An 18,008-nucleotide genomic window follows, 5' to 3' on the forward strand; every position below is an offset into this window, starting at 1 on the left:
AGAGATTTAGTGAGCTGGCCGCAAACAAATGACGACAACAGTGCATGCAATCTAATTGTGTTCATATCATGGCATTTAAACAAAAATTCAGTGTTAAGAAGACGCATTGATCTTACTCCTTTACGAGCAGAAGATTGAAGTTCCAATGACCAGGTGCCAATGACCAAATTTTTCAGTCCAAACAAATCACAAAAGTCAGAAATATTGCCTCTTGCATGCCTTGTCGGCGGCCGTGAGCCTGTGGAAAAACACGCTACCATGACTTTGCCGACGTGTGTAATATACATATATATATATATATATATATATATATTATATATATATATATATTATATATATATATATATATATATATATATATTGGGAAAGCAGGCGATGCCTTTCTCATATTGAATTAACCACATATCGTTCTTCGGTGGGTTTAATCCCGTTCTGCGGCCCTTCCTCAAAATTCCAGTTGAGGGCAGCAAATTTAGCAGCGGTGGAGCTCCGCCGCACCTTGTAGAGAGCCCCCATCCTATTGAAAGATCCTGAATGTTAATTATCTCCACCTTGGCGGAATATCAAGCCCGCTTCTAGCTTCCTGGAAGGCGTCCTCCCCCCCCCCCCCCCCTCTCTTTCCGTGCTATCGCGGCGTTTCTTCTGAGTCCGTGGCGTCGTTGGTCTGTACAAACCGTGAAACAAGACAGCGCTGTCTCTTTCTACGCATCATCGCCGGTATTGCTCTGGTCGTAAGCTTCACCTAAGCCCCCCCCCCCCCCCCGGCCGAAACGAGCACACAATCCCGTCCCGCCCGCCGGCGTCCATCCTCGGCCGTCTCTGCCGCTTTAACTGTCCGCCTCCTTTGACAGCGCGGTGGGCGGACGGGCTCGTGTCTGCCCGGCCGTGCTCGGCTGATCCGGCGGCGGGGCGGAGCGGCAGGCGCGGGTCACGTGAGTCAGCCCCCCCCCCCCCCCTCCGGGACAGGTGAGGAGGCGGACCGGCCGTCTGACTCACCTGCGGAGCGGCGCCTGGTCAGGCAGGCGGCCCGCAGCAGGCAGCTCGGCCCAGCGACTGGGCGAGGCGGCCATAGCCCTGCACGAGCCGCCCTGGCAGCCCGTGCAGGGCTCGTGGGATCGCCGGTCAGACTCGTCACTGTCGCTAGGTTTACATGGACGGAGCCACGCCTTAAACGTGCCGAGTAAAAAAAGATAGTCCAATCCGCCTAAAAGCTTCTGGAGTCAGGGACTCAAGGCCCTACCTACATCGGTGGTGTTTACGCCAATGTGCTTGTGTAAGGGGGGGGGGGGTGAGGCTGGGAGCCTTGTGCTTATGTTTGCATTGTGTCTGTCGCAGTTGACTGGACTTTTTGGGCCGTAACAATGGTGATTAAGGTGCTTAGAGCAGTGGAAATATTGCGAGAGCCATATGATTGCTTACGAATGCAGCCTGCGTCGGTTAGCGCTTCTACCGATGCTTCTATTTCAACATGAAAAGTAAGCGTTGTTAAGCTGTGCTATGGCGCCCAAAGTTCACCTTGGTCTCGCGCCCAGTATAATCATCAGTAAGATTTCGATGACTCTGAAACAGCTGTCTTCCTTTGAAAAGTGAGTATTACCGTCTCCTGATTTCATTGGAACATGTTACCGCAGACAACAGCGTTTGATATCGCTTTCTGTTCGTCAAGTTTCTTCTTTTACCTCAGCATTTTAATGTTGAAGCAAAAGCCTCTACAAGTCGCCCATCCCTGAAACCTCAAAACCACGCGCAATTTAATTGCCTGCCCGGCCCACGACAGGCTGACATCGTTACATATTTCAAACGCACCCACCCTCTCCGTGCATAAGAAGTGCATGCGCCGCTAAAAAGCATCAAACAACTGTCTGCCTCAAGTGAGATACCACATCTTTCCATTTGCAAACCCCTTCAGGGGATCAGGAGCTGGGTGATGTCTAGTCGCATCTCTCACAGAGAGCTGGCTGCCAGCACAAAACCCGGTGCGCGAGCCAGCGGCACGACGGCGCGTCGATTGTTCTCGAGGCCGGACAGCGTTTGGCTGTTTGGGCTCGGTCATTTGGGCTCGGTCATGTGCATGGGGATAGGAAGTGCGTTCGGGATGACGCTCATGACCTCTGTCTGACCTTGGCGGGCTTGTTACAGACTTGGACCAGGTCTGTGGTTTGGTAAATTTTAATGACATTTAGGAATCACCTTACCTGCTATTGGTTGTGCTTCGTGGCACGATAGTGCGCGATGTTGAGCACCAATAGATAAGAAGACAATGCAATCACCAGATCAAATGGGGAAAAGCCGTGTATCACAGGACTGAGAATTTTACTATTGCATCGTTATGAGTCATCGTTTCTCATGAAAAACAACCTGTTCGCTGGCATCTGCGAGCCGGTTAATAATTAACAAAATCGCAAGAAGGGATGCTTATGTGATGTGTAAACTGGTTTATTGTCTTTTTTCGTTCGGCATCTGTGCGTTTTATTTGCCCAAGTCATGGTTTTCCACCCACGCCATCCTCCACATTATCTCGTCTATTATGTAGACCAAGTTTTCTTTCGAGGACGATATGTGTTGCTCGTTTGCAGTCACGGGCGGCGCAGCAGGGGAATCGGGGAGGGGGGCTGAGGAGCCGGTTACCCCCTGCCGGCAGGCAGGGAGCGAGCGTATGCTTACCTTCCCCCAAAACAAAAATGGGGAGGTGCTTTTTCCACAACTAAAGGCATTGTACCTATACGTAGAGCATTAAAGCTCAGATAGAGGAGGACCTATAACTGAACTTAGTTATAAAACGGGCTCAAAAAATCTTCTGCTAAATCAAGAGACCCATTTGCTGTGTCCTGAGTTTATTGAATAAGGTAGACAGTGCTCTAAATCAGGATGTCCAATTTTGCATTAAGGAGCCCCTTTGCTGGCTCGGAAAGCCTTGTTTGGCTTGATTTGGAGCCCTATCTGGAATCCTTAGAGTCCTGCTCTGGTTTAAACTGCCCTCTTATGCATGTGGATGTTCTTTCCTGAAACAGGAGGCCCTTTACACCAGCGAGACTGCTAGATAGTGAGGGAGCCACTTTTATTTTGATCGTCGACGCTTATTTACCTGGATATGATGTACGTAGCAGTTTGATGGGAGAGCACACGCCCTCGATGTCCCTTCTCCTTGCCTATGACCCTGCGCAGAAGGCCCCCTGTAAAGAGGTTCAATTTTGTTCAGGAGGTTCCCTGGAAAATATTGCCCCCCTCCCCAACTCAAAACCCATGGCGCCGCCCCTACTTACGCCTCCCTCAAGATGAATTTTTTTGAAAGACGTTTTAACTGGGTTTACGTTTTCACCACAGACACTGTGTCTTAGTCGGCGTTGTTAAATTATTCTTGTTGGCTCGTGATGTTGGGGACGTGTACTCTATTTGAGAGAGAGAGAGAGAGAGAGAGAGAGAGAGAGAGAGAGAGAGAGAGAGAAGAGAGAGAGAGAGAGAGAGAGAGAGAGAGAAGATAGAGAGAGAGAGAGAGAGAGAAGAGAGGAGAGAGAGAGAGGAGAGAGAGAGAGAGAGAGAGAGAGAGAAAGAGAGAGAGAGAAGAGAGAGAGAGAGAGATAGAGAGAGAGAGAGAGAGAGAGAGAGAGAGAGTAGGAGAGAGAGAGAGCGAGAAGAGGAGAGAGAGAGAGAGAGAGGAGAGAGAGAGGAGAGAAGAGAGAGAAGAGAGAGGAGAGAGAGAAGAGAGAGAGAGAGAGAGGAGAGAGGAGAGAAGAGAGAGAGGAGAGAAGAGGAGAGAGAGAGAGGAGAGAGAGAGAGAGAGAGAAGAGAGAGAGAGAGAGAGAAAGAGAGAGAGAGAGGAGAGAGAGAGAGAGAGATAGAGAGAGGAGAGGAGAGAGAGAGAGAGAGATAGAGGAGAGAGAGAGAGGAGAGAGAGAGAGGAAGAAGAGAGAAGAGAATGAGAGAGAGAGAGAGAGAAGGAGAGAGAGAGAGAGAGAGAGAGAGGGAGAGAGAGAGAGAGAGAGAGATCGGGTTCATGCGTACCATTGTGTGCACTTAGCGGCATTCTTTCACTTACCACAATGCATTCTGTAAACGAACATCACATGAAGAATAGCAATATTCTGGCAAGCACATGTTGTTCGCAGTAAATTTGGAATCACTGATTGACGAATATCGCCACTTTACCTCGGCCTAGATTGACAATGATAACCAAAACAGCGTAAAAGTGCTTCGGTTTTCACGCGGTAGATGTAGATCTTCGGTGGTCGGTTCATCGGCCCATGGTAACCAGTATTTGGTGTCATAATCCCCCATACACCTTCGGGGTACCCGGCCATTATGCACCGGACATGTGGACTGTGGGTGTGTCACATCAGTTGCGAGTGCTACGGCAAAACTCCTACTGATAGACGTGCTATAGCATCAGTTATACGCGATATTACTTGTACTGCAAAAACATATGCAGTCTTTACTTATATACGATATTGCTTCTACTGCAGACTCAAGCATAACATGGGTGTCACCTGACAAAACTTATGCTGCAAAGCTCATACCTGTCACTATCTATACAGCAAAGACTTATCCAGTCGTCGCTTATACGCGACATTACTCCTACTACAAAAACTCATAAACAGCATGGATACCACATGACAAAACTTATACTGCAAAAATATAAACCAGCCATTACTTCAACAGCAAAGACTTAACCACACGCCTATGCCGTAGCACTAATGTCGCGTCTAATTTGACTGCCTGTGAGATCTCAAATACTAACAGAGCACCAAATATAAACAGATACACCAAATTTACAGGGTTGGTTAATCTTTATATGATCTCGCTTGTGTTAAAATTTCCGGTGGCTTTATCATGACCTTGAGGCAAACTAACGTCAAACAAGGTCAAACTTTAGATTGGTGTCAAATTCTCCCCAGATTTTCTCATGCAACCGCCTTGAATCCAGATACCTGCTGTAAACAAAAACAAAAAACACTTGTTTTCATTTAAGGTGGGTAGCATTTCTCGCCTTTTAAAGGTCAGGGGGACCAAAACACCACGAGATTGCTTTTTTCTCATCTGAATAACCTTAAAGGATTACGCTAAGCCCCTACACCGGATAAAAGCGCCGATCAGAGATTGCCGAAAGCAGTCAGAAGAACAGGATTCGGGTAGGTCAGCAAGCTACTCTGACCCTTAAGATGGCCATGAACCACGTCTGTTGCAGTCCCTGTTATTAATAAATTCGGAATGAGCACCAAAACCTACCTCGTAAAGCAGGGTCGCCAGTAAAAAAGCAGGTTAGTCTTTACCTCCGTTTAACCTCCATATCTGACCTTAGGTCAGTGACATTTGTTGTAATTCTTAATTCAACTGTCCTATTGCGTAAGAGGCTTTGCTAGAGATGTATGGTTTAGTACAACACATCACCGTCGCCTGAGATCGAACGATTCCGTACAAATGGCCCTCGCTGGCAGCCACGGCCTGACTGACCCGTCATAGATCAGCTACTTTACAAGGTACGTCTGTTATTTTGCCAACAGATCCACTATTAAATTGTCTACAGCCATGCAGGGTGTGGTGCGGGCACGCCGCGCAGTTCGCAAATTATTTTGGAGAAAGTTCGGGTTCAAACTGATACCTACCCGAACGCGTGTTAAAGCGCATGTGCAAGAGCCTGCCGGCGGCCGCAGTTTCTGAAAACACGGGCCCGTGCCTGGAGGGCGCCACATTTGAATCATAGGCCCCAAAATGCCAAAAAGGTCCACCCAGGACTGGAATGGTGTGAAGAATTTGGCTCGTCTCTTATCAGCATTTCGAGACGGCACATGGTAAAGGGGACGCAATATGGTCGCATTCGTTCACGACGCTCCTGCATTGGCTGGTGCCGACAGGTCTTCATAGATTCCTGCAATTTCTCTTACATAACTAAACGATGTCGTCTGTCGGTGCAACGTCCGTGACCGACGTCTGTGACGAACATTGCATCGACAGATGACAACTTATGATTAATATAATAGAGATTGCCGAAATCCGTGAAGATCTTTCGGCATCGGTCAATGAACGAGCAACGTGAACGAATCCGTCCATGCCTTATCGACGGTCGATTTATCGCAGACATGTCACAGAACAATTCGTGACGCTTGCATAATCCCTTATCTACGGCTGCATGAGCTGCCCACATAGCTGTCGTCGACAGATGGAGTCGAGTTTCCGCGGGATGGATGACCTGCCCCTGCTGCTGAGCCCGTGCAATCGATCCGGCCGGCCTCCGTTCGGCGGCCGTCTGACCTCCCGGCCCGCTGCCCGACGGCGTTCCAGCCCCGCCCGCGCATCGCCAAAGGACAGCGGACTTTGGGGAAGTTGGGCTCAGATCTATCAGTGCTAGGGGGAGGGCTGAGGGGCTTCCAGACCAAAGCACAGCTCTCGAATAAAGCAGGCAGGTCGCGATCTGCTTCCGGTTTCCAATGTTGACTGGTCATAAAAGATTCGCCCAGATATGTGGCAATGTTTCTTCTTGTGTTGTAGGCTACACCTATTTAAGCGCTAAAATACGCTTCTGCATTAGGCTCTAGATCAAAAGTAACACATCCAAAGTCTATACGCCGTTGCTTTGCCTTTGGTGGCCAAGGATCGCTGGCCTGCGCAGTCCGTAGACACCAGCATAGTTTGCCAAGGAAACAAATATCAAATTAAGGTGGACACATACGTGCACGCCTCTGGGAGATGAGAAAGCGACGCCAAAGGCTACGTCGGTAAAAAGCAATGGTGCAGTGTTCTCAGTAACCTTCGATCAATAAGCACCAGCGCTAGGATCCGTTATATAAACCGAACGATACATCGCTGTCTCCGGGAGGCAAGAGCAGCATCGTTCGATGGACCTTATCTCCGCTTGAGTACCAGCCTATTCGGCTCGACTGTGCTGAAGGCGGCCAGATTGATACCGTGGAGGAAATATGGGTTCCCTGCAGCACATGGTTACGGACATCATGAGCAGGCTGCTCCGTTATTAAACATACCTGAGTTGGACAATGAACAAGCGGGGAATGTAGCTACCGCACTCTCACTCATCAGCATGATGCTTTATGTAAAGATAAAATGGATCGTTCGTGGTAACGTCGTTACATAACTTCGTGTGGCTTCAAGCACATTGGGTTGATGCTTGCACACCACCAAAGCGTTAGAGAGAGTTAAGTAGTCCCTCCAGAAAAACCACAATTTGTCTTGAGAATGTCTTAATGAGTGTTCAATAACACACGGAGTGAAAAAGATCACGTCACATGTGCTCAGATTATCTTACCTGCCCAGAAATGAAATAGCGTGATAGAGCGAGTTGTGAATATCTTTAAAAAAACAAAGAAGCGTGAAAAGTGTGCACAGAAGCATAAGCCCCATGACTCGCAGCTGATACGGATACTCCCCAATGATCGCCTTTGGTGTCGGCGCCTTTTTGTTGGAAGAGTCTGAACACCTTAGAAGCCTTTCCTGCTTCCCACGAGTCTGAAGTTTTTAAATCTGTATTCTTTGCTTTTTTGTAAACTTTTTGTTTTGCTCGTGACCATGAGCCCTGACTTGGAACGCCGAGTATTCCTACAACGGTCATCCAAGCGGTCTCTTAAAATCTCGTTTATCTCCGTCCCTCGTATTAAGGGGGTCCGTAGTTTCAGTAGTAGAACTCATAAGGTCGGAAAATACGAAACTAAGGCGTTTCTGCTCAGGCCAAGTAATGTATTGCGAGGGTCAATCGCATATCTTTACTGGACTTGACCCCGTTTCAGTCATAAAAGACTACAACGCTTATGGTTCTGCAGTGGTTTTATGCGTCGTAAAATAACGCGAAGGCCGCTAATGAACCGGCGTTTTTTTCTGCAGCCTCCAGACAGACGAAATTCATGTAATCCTGACAGCAATGCTTGGTTACCGAGGACTGCCTGGATCAGCGCAATTAGTCAATGGTTTTGCGTAGGAAGAAGCAAGGGCAGCGGAGACCAAAGCGATCAAATTGCAACGACCTGGTAAGTTGAATGCAGATCTACCCAAGGGACTAAAGATCTAGCCTTCCTCTTGGCTGATTTGAGGTCACGATCACTCACTACCATAGCTACTGAAGGGACTGGAGATCTAGCCTTCCTCTTAGGTGATTCGAGCTCACGATCACTCACTACCGTAGCTACTGGGTGACGAATCTTAGGACCCCCGTCAGCAGTAAGTTGTCAAGTGCATTTGCGAGGAACATTATTTACGTAGATGACAGTAGTCATAACCTCGTTTCTTAGAGAAAAACCAGGAGAATGGAGATATAGTTGTGTCGATATTTCGGTAGCCTGCCTTTATCGAAACAATAGCAGAAGTGTAAAATGTTGCCTGTTGTTGGCTGTTCTACCATTGTTTGGATAAAGGCAGGTTGCCGAAATATCAACGCATCTATATCTCTATTCTCTTGGTTTTTCTCCGAGGAATGAGGCTATCAGAACTGTCCATTCCTGTCAGTAAATAAATATGAATTTTGTACAGCTGCAGGGCCCAACATTGACATAGTTATGTAGCCGTACCTGATCACAATCGATAGACGAATGCGTGCACTGTCACTGGCGCTGGGGTTTCGAACATCACTCATATTTTTACATCTTAATGCTTCAATATCATAACCTGGCGTTGCCCGCTTCAGGCTGGGCGTTATACCACATTTCATGTCATCGACAGTTTGTCGTTCCTAGATATCATCGACGGTGGCAACCCGCCCATTGCATGCTTCAAGCGTGCGCCCACGGCAACCAATCCGCTTGAGGGCCTCGAGCACCTGTGCTCGTCGTTCAGCGCCGGCCCTCTGTTATGCACGTCACACCAGCGCCGCCAGGTCGTGCCGCGACCGACTGGAACCGGTTGCCGCGCCTCCGCATTGACGTGCACATCTCGGGGTATCATCTGCGACGCTGGCATTAATTCTGGCGGCGACTGCGGACGGCCGGCCCGGGGTCTAACTGCGCACGAGAGGACCTCCTCCGCCATTCATGAGGCGGCGCGGCCCCATATGGAGCTCGTGGATCAGACCAGGAGCGAGCGCTCGGCGCTGCGGTGCATCGGTCGCGGTGTCGCGGCTCGAGATTAGGATGGACGCCCGGTGCAGCTGTGAGGCGGGCCATGCCTTGTGGCGTTTCGGTGTTCTCGCCCACGTAACGGTAAACTCAGTCTGTCTTTACGAGATCAGCTGCACATTTTCCCAGATGTCAAACTAACAAGCGTGAGTCAGGCGATAACCATTGGAAAAAGTTGGCGAGCAACACACGGAGTGGCAGCTCACCCAGCTGCGTCATTCAGCCATGGACCGCGACGGGGCACCAGCTCATCTCCGCTGCGGTCGTCTGAGTCGTGACGAGGCCTCCGCAGGGACCACCAGCGGGCCGGTGACCGCGGCCGCCGACCGTGGCGCGGGCCGTCCGGTACCCCGAGCCCAGCCTCCACCATCCCGCAGTCTCGTGACACTGTTGCGTGCACCCATTTTCCGAAAACGTTGAGGTGGGCGATTTCTGAAAAAGTCTTGGTGCCTGAGAGAAAGGTCTGACGTGAGTTGTTCCGGCGCATGTATTGGCTTAAATACCGTGCATGTGATCGATCAGCGAATGGTGAATCGACTGGCGAGATAAGTATGGCGTGCGAGACCAGTATCGTGCTCTGCCGGTCATGTCATCCTTACGTTCACTGATTGCACGTTATGTAAGCTAAGGATGTAACCCCTTGATCCTGCGCGGGTCAGAACCGAGGGAGCCGGGCTACCTTCTGAACATTGACGGATCCTCAGAGTGCCCGCGAAATGGACACTGACAATATTCTAAGGGCGTTACTTTATATGGTTTCGATGGGCCGAGCTCCTCACCTCCCACCCCAATGTTATTCTGTGCCCCCTCAGTGCATATTGACAATGGGGAAATACTTGGTCAAGTGAACGCAAAATGGTCGCCTTAATTTTTGGTATACTAGGTCCAAAAGTTACCATGCGGGCAGAAGGTACCTATACACATCACTTTTAATGTCATGTTAAATTGGCGCCAGACGATCCGTGACAAGCCTTTCCAATGATCCTGCCTGGATTGGGATAAAGAACAACTGATCGCAACATACGACAGATTTCAAAAGTGCACGTTGTTCCAGGTAAAAGCTAATGTATGTCGTCCCAACAGTGACAAGTGTATCTGTAGCATACTTGTGGCTGTAGTGGTTACATAACACTATCAGCGACGGCAGAAGTCATTAGTTGTCTCTTTCTAAGACTTACTAATATGCTTTCTTCTTTGAAACATGTTTTTCTTTACTTTTAGGCGTTTTGCGTAAGACAGCTCCCATTAACTTCAAAGGGAAGTCATTTCTCTGCAGGAAAACAATTCTGAATCTACGAAACATCAATAATGTTTTTTTTTTATTTCAACACTGAGGACACAAATTTCAGCGGTCGAACTCCAGAAAAACTAGGCTTTAGGGGTAGGCAGGTAGGCAGGTCAACCTTTCGGCCGAGCCCCCTTTCTCCAACCGATCTCAGAACGTGCCACCCCCGCAATACGTCCATGGGGACCACCTGAGCTCGCATCGGCCGACGTTTCTAACCCACAGCTTCGAACTTCCGCGGGTGTTTGGACTGCCAGCAGCAAACAGTGGCAATGAATGGTGCTTGTTTAGCTGCAATGTGTGGTCCTTCCACCCACATCTGCACACACACGGCTCCGACCCACGGACTCCCGCGGAGAGTGTTCCGTTTCGGGGCAGGCTCGAGTTGCAATGGGAACCAGCTCGATGCTCGTTTCCATGGTCGCGGCTTATGCCGTCCTGCCATCCAGCATGCAATGGGGCGGAAGGCGGCTGCACGACGCTACACTGTTGCACCAGGCCAGAACGCGGGCTGACGCGGGTGGTCACATGGTGCACTCGCGCATTACGGAACGCGTTGTTAGACCCGCTTCTTGATTGGCTCAGGAATGTGCCACACTTATGGCAAACCCGCTGGCATGCAGCGGTGATGGAACGTCCTGAATGATGCTGCAGGAACGTAAGTGGACAATGGGACTCCATGTCAGCAACGTTCTATCACCACGCCCACACAGGCCTGCCACTTCGCTCGGAAACATTGGGAGTGGTGGGCGAACCAAGGTGGCTGTCATGTTCAACGTCTCCGGACACGCTTCAGCGGACCTGCGACGTGATTCGACAGATACGGCATCAGATGCCGCTGCATCGTCCCGCCGCATACGCTGCAGGCCAGAGCCACGAGCCCGGCCACGCAGGAGCGGCGATCCGCTGTCTGACGGTCGCCGCGGCGTGCCGTTACCGGTCTGCAGCGGGGGCCGACCGGGCCCGGGCCGCGCGGTCCCTCGGTCACCGGCCGGGCACGTGACCGACTCTGCGCCGCCGCCGCAGCCCAATCGCTACCGCATCGGCCCGCGGGTGGGGCGGCGGTGGCGGCTACCGCTCTGAGTAACGGCACCGGGCTGGCCTGCGGGCCCCCAGCTCGCCCGGTGGCGCACTGTGGACGGTCGCGGCCACCAAATACGGAACGAGCGCTCAGGCGAAGAATTGGCGATCGGCACAATAAATCTGCACCGGCGAGCGGGCAGGCTGCAGCCAAAGCCGTTTGGCGGAGCAGAAAACGGGCCATCGTACCGAAATAAGTGTGAATGGGTGCGTGCAACCGGCGCCGCGCGCTCAAGTGCAGACAATTAATCCACTGATTTGGATGCGCTTTTGTCTGCATCGTGTCAGATCTCTGTCACGGAGGCGTTGGGACAGGAAACCAGCTGAATGCTGAGGCGAATGTGCCGTCGCCAAGCTGCGGACCGAGATCATTGTCGTGTGGTCCAGAGCGGCGGCAACAGGTGATCAGGAATCGGTCAGTCGCGCTTGTTTTAGGACCTTTTCTGAAACAGCTCACGGTTCAGCCCAAGCCGAGGAAGAAGCCCAGACCATGAAAGCTCGCCAGGCGTGTAACCTGATTCATTGAACCACCGCAGATCCGAAACAGTATTCCCACAATGCTTTGAGTGCGGTCGCTGAGGTTTTAGCGCCGATGGCGATGATGATGCGTGGTGAAGGCGCACAGCTTGGTTGTCTTCTCGCTCGCCCCGCGTCTCTGAAGGTGGCTGGTATGGAGAGAAAGTCGATGAAACATGAAGACTGGCGGTGAAACCTGAAGACTGGCGGTGAAACCTGAGGACTGGCAATGAAACATGAAGACTGGTGGTGGAACATAAAGACTGGCGATGAAACATGAAGCCTGGTGGTGAAACATAAAGACTGGCGATGAAACATGAAGACTGGCGATGAAACATAAAGACTAGCGATGAAACATGAAGACTGGTGATGACGACTTCACGTGAACTATCAAAAGTCGAGTGGATGATTCGTTACAGATAATATGTAGTCTTCGCAAATTTTCTTGGAGCTCAAAAAGTGGAAAACGAATAAGCAATACCCAATTCAACAAATGATTGCTTTCATTGTCGCAACCAGAATTCACTTCGTGATATTTATTACGGCTGTGATATCCGCACAAAAAGTGTGATGACAATAATGAAATAGTTCCATCCTTTCACTTCTTCCATAAATTTGTTCAATACCTCACCGCGCCCCGGCCCTCGCACGCACATTAACCCAAAATTGTCTTCCTCTACGTGTGTGTCAGCGCTGGCGACTGTGGCAGAGCCGTGCGTTTCGGCGGAAGTCTCATATTATGCTCTGATAGATTTTGGTCGGTCCACGCATGCGTTTTTCCGTCTCAGTGTAGCCCAGCAGAGATGCAGCGGGGGCGGGCGGGAGGTGTACGTTTGGTCTGCAGAAGAGTTGGGTTCGCGTCTTGTAGAATCATTGCTAGAGTTTGTCTCCTGTGCTAAAAGTTGAGATGTTGTCATATATTGGCAAGTGTTATAGTTTTGCAGCAATCGAGCCTAAATATCTTGAGGCTCGGGTCTAAAGTAGAAGTTGTATTACCTTTATGTTTTGAGGATGGTGCCTAGTCATTGACAACAAACCTCGCGTAAGGATAGTTACAGGTCTGCCTCACGCCAACTTCGAGAGAAACTTGTAAGAAGTTGCATTCTGAAGCAGTGGGACAGCGGGAGCGTTACATAAAATGCCAATCAGAAAGAAAAATTATACCGTGCCGACAAAATCACTGATCGAATTCACACTACAAGTTCAGAACTTGCCGAGCATATACAAGTGTAGTCCTTCAAAACATTTTGCCTGTAGCATAAACTCCACAGGAAGAACACAGTGAGATACCTTGCTCGGCTGCCGAGTAAACTGTGATGGTCTTTGGGGAGCCGATTCGTTGACCCAGGGTCCCTGAACAGTACTCACGCACATAGTCCGGGAGTGCAGACATCTGTGGAATAACGTGATGAAATGTTCGGTTCAGAATCAACTTGAGTCGAGCATTTGCGGTGATACAGTGGAGTTGGTTCAGTTGATAGCAAGGCAGAAGGTCGTTTTGTGCGACGTGGGAAAGCGAGACCACAACAGATGTTAGCGTTGTTCGTTGCTAAGTAGGTGGTGTCCAAAAGTAAGCTTATGAAGTCATCTAGCGGGCGGAGGTCCCTTTATGTGATATTAGTGGCTAAACTAACGGCTGGCTGTAGACCTGATAAGGGTTAGCTATGTTAGTCGACGCTATGGTTGGATGTTTTGCTGTGTTTACAGTTTGGGCAATTGAGAACAAACTGCCGTAAAATACGCCAATCTCGCAAACGGATATCAGCAGCAATGAACAAGACTGCCAGCAAGCACAGATCTTGTGTCGGAAAAGGTGACAATGGTTGATTTCTGTCTGTTATCTGGTGTAGGTGCATGCCTATGGAAGCATGCTTTTCAGATCCGCTAACGAGTTATGCTGGGTACATTCGCCTCCGGCGTGTCGTTGGTTTCCCGCCTTCACCTGTTATGGTCACTGGGATCTGATACCAATTATTCAAACACCCCCAAAACAGGCGGCATCATCGTTAGAGCACGTATGGGCGGGACAGTCCGGCACAACATACATGCATGCCTTTGTCGACACGACTGGCCATATTCCCTTTCGGCAGAAGGCGTTCCCTTACAGGCTACCATGCTGGGTCGTCGGGATACGGATCCGGTTTTATCCATGCTCTTCGAGTTTTTCGCAACTTGAAAGTTGTGCTTTTCCATGTCGTCAAATGGGAAAGTCGGCCTACAGCCTCGCTTGTAACAAACAGTAAGACACATTTTCAGCGTGCGACGAGCGATAAAACACTAAACGTGAGTGTTCTAACGTGGGTGAAGCTAATAATTAGCGATTGGAGGTGGATGGCTTTATGACCCTATGCTAACAAGTTTTTTTAGTTTACAAACAGGCATGTTGCCCCTTTATCCGCGTTGGATGCGCTCAGTTTGTTCAAGGCTCAGTTACGCGAATGGATTTTCACGTTTTTAGCAAATGATCAAAGTGTTGTGGAAATATTAATACTTTTCTAGGATACCGGTTACAATACATCTATTTCTTCCTCGGCGCCTTTCACCACTCATTCTTTCTTTCAACCCTTCATCAGATCTTTCTCAGTTGAAGCAAATGCAAGCAAAATGGTTTTGGAAAAGGTGACGTTCTTCCTTTCTCGGTCGCTAACCAACACACCTATGTCGAGTCGTCCAGGTCACTGTTTGTGAATCGTGAGCGGTACATTTCCCTACACCATGCAAATAGTTTCACGTCTTTGTCCGTTCCATGGTTTTCCAGATCTGCGATCGATCATTCGAAATGTCCTAAAAGCGATACACACACACACACACACACACACACACACACACACACACACACACACACACACACACACACACACACACACACACACACACACACACACACACACACACACACACACACACACACACACACACACACACACACACACACACACACACACACACACACACACACACACACACACACACACACACACACACACGCGCGCGCGCACACGCACACGCACGCGCGCGCGCACACGCACACGCACGCGCACACGCACACGCGCACACGCACACACACACGCACACACACACCGACCCACAGGTGACCATGACGGCCTTTTGTTACCTTCTATATGTGAATTAGCTCTACCCGTGTTCTCGTGCCACTACTCGGCCGGCTGTCGGCATCTGCTTTGGCTTCATTCATCCCGTGGACCTCACTTTTTTGCAAGTTGTAAACTTGATGTTTCATGCGTTATTCGAAGAAAAGGCTGTGTTTTGGTCAGATTGCGATGTTGCAGGAAAATTACGCCCATTCGACGGGCTTGTAAGTAGATTCAAACAAATATATGCAACAAGCTTTTAGAGGACATTTCTTACGTACCGAGATCGAAGGTACATATAAGAGAATCATAAAGAAATAAGGTGCATGCCAAGAAATCCCGTAATTGGTACAAGTGGAAAGACAGAAAATAAAGGATATATATATATATATATATATATATATATATATATATATATATATATATACAAGGTATTTAGATATCAGTTATTTAAATATTTTTATAAGTTATTTGATACAAGTTATTTGAACATGCATGCATATTCATATTTACATACAAATATTTACTATTATATATTCACATACATGCAAGTACAAATTTTGAGATAAATGCTGACGAGTTTTCACAAGCTGAGCATGATTAGCATCTCAGACGACCCATGAAAGATTTACCATTTCGTGTTCTCAAGCCCGTGGAAGCTGCCATCAGTGGTTGCAAAAATGTTTGCTTCCAGAAACCGTGGAGCCCGGGCCCCTGAACCTGGAAATGCTATCATGGTTCAAGTAATGCTCGCTCGGTCTGAGCCTTGCAGGTAAAAACTATCGTACTAAGCCAGTTCGGCGCCTGTTGTTGTGTGGGACGAGCCAGGCGATAACGGATGTGGGAGTTGTCGGTCGTTATCACGTAGATAAGAGCACAAAGTTAACTAATGAATCCAAGAACCCTCTGCAACTGATACCGTTGGTGTCAGCAAAGCGCTGAAAGTCTGCCTCAAAAGTGAATCGGGGATGTCCAGTGATGTAGGAATCGCATGATAATTCTCAGTTAGCATTTTTAAACTAAAATGGCCAGCTATAACTCTGATTACGTGTAGGGGTGCCGAACGATGACAGTGATGAAGTTGCAATAACTTACGGCCTCGGCAATTGTGAACAAAGCATTGTGAGGTGCTGAAATGTTGGAGTGGATATTGGTTAAAGAAACACGGCTAAGCACGTGCGTGGCTTGCATGATTAATTCTTGCGTGGTTTAGACCCCAGCTAGATTTGGACCACACATCATTAAGACTTGCCCCAGGTTGGTTTCGGAAAGGAAGGCATTGCTTGCCTTCCGGTCTGTTACTGTTACACTCATGCATTGGACAGCTTTGAGAACCCGCCGTAAGTTTTGCTGGCAGACTCGCTCGCACTGCGCGGTTTGTTTTACATCTTCGTCTGTTCTGATTTCTAGGGTCCGACATTAAACCTCAGGAACGTCCCAAAAGGGGTGGACCTCAGAAATCTTCGTCTGTTCTGATTTCTAGGGTCCGACATTAAACCTCAGGAACGTCCCAAAAGGGGTGGACCTATCGTCCGCCCGTAACCACGTGACCGCCTGCATACACATCGACATACACTTTTACAGTGTGTTTGTCCGTCGTTTCGTCTGTCTGAATTTGTCAGTCCCTGTTCCTTCCCTACGACGCCTGGTCAGCAAGATTTGCACCTGGTTTCGACCTGTGTTTATTAACGTGTCTGCAATTTGAGAATTGCTTTGTTCCGTGATAATCAAATGAGGACGGAGAAATCAGGATTGTAATGGTACAGAAAAATACGACCGATGAAATAGAAGCGGGCATATACGTAGCGGTTTCAATAGCATATAATTTTATGGATTGCGTTTTTGTTACTGGAAGCTCTTTCAACCCGCGATAAATGGCTGCAAAGGCAGTACACTTTCAGAAGACGTGATGCTCGGGCCGGGCCTCTAAATCTGCAAATTCTCGTTTATTACGAACAAGATTAACTCGGCCTGCACCATCGCTGCAACTAATATTTAGGGATTGACAGGACTAACGAAAGCATCGTAGAAGCTATCCATTAGTATTACTGCAGTCTAAGATAGTGTCATACAACGAAAGTCAGTGAGGTGATACTACCTTGAAACAACCTGTTATATTTTCTCTATTATTTTGACATTGTTAAAGTCTATATGTCTGGCATTGTTTGTATTCGTGAGCTCCTTTCTCTTGATGGAGATATGGGCCGGCTCTGCAGGTTTCAAAAGCGTAGAAACAAACCAGCAGGGGTGGCACCACGGATTTTGAGTCCGAGACAGCTTTTTCAGAGGGCCCCTAAACGAAATGGGGCCTCCTCACTTGGAGGCTTCATGGGCATTGTCGTGTTCGAGGGGGAGGGGCACTGAGGGCACGTGCTCCCTCATTCAATTGTTACATGCTCTAGTAAGTAAATGCCGGCAATGAAAAATTAAGAATGGAGCGGTTCTAATTATTCATAAAGGGGTCTCGCTATCCTGAAAACAAAAGGGTTGTTCCAGTTTCTGCTCAAGAAAAGGGCCTCCTGATGCGAAGACGGACCCCCAATCCGGAGCCGAATGCTTCCGAGTTGTGAAGGAAGCCTCTAAATCTAGCTAAAGGGCCTCGTTTTCTCAAAACGGGAATTTCTGTTCCGGAAACGGGGCTTCCTGTTCCAGAAATGAAGCCCCCTGAACAAAAAGGTTGCCTTCCTTCCCAGAACAGGGGATTCTTTGTTCGTAACGAGGGCCTGTCGAGCCAGCAAAGTAGCCCCCTTAACGTAGCACTGGGTCTTCTAAACATCTGTATGGCCTACCTTTTTATAAATATGGTCTTATTGCTCGAAAAGCAAGCCTCTTGAATTAGAAAGGGATCTTCTGAACCCGATTTATTACTTTCTAGCTCAGCAATGGCCCGAATTATTCTTTCTCTAGCCCGATGTATTGCTTTCTTGCTCCTTCATCTCAGTTTGGGTAACTTACCGATAGCTACAATGTCTTTAGCTTGGAAAA

Source organism: Pollicipes pollicipes, unplaced genomic scaffold (genome assembly GCF_011947565.3).
Source record: "Pollicipes pollicipes isolate AB1234 unplaced genomic scaffold, Ppol_2.1 Scaffold_5724;HRSCAF=6776_pilon_pilon_pilon, whole genome shotgun sequence".
In the NCBI taxonomy this organism is placed as follows: Eukaryota; Metazoa; Arthropoda; class Thecostraca; order Pollicipedomorpha; family Pollicipedidae; genus Pollicipes; species Pollicipes pollicipes.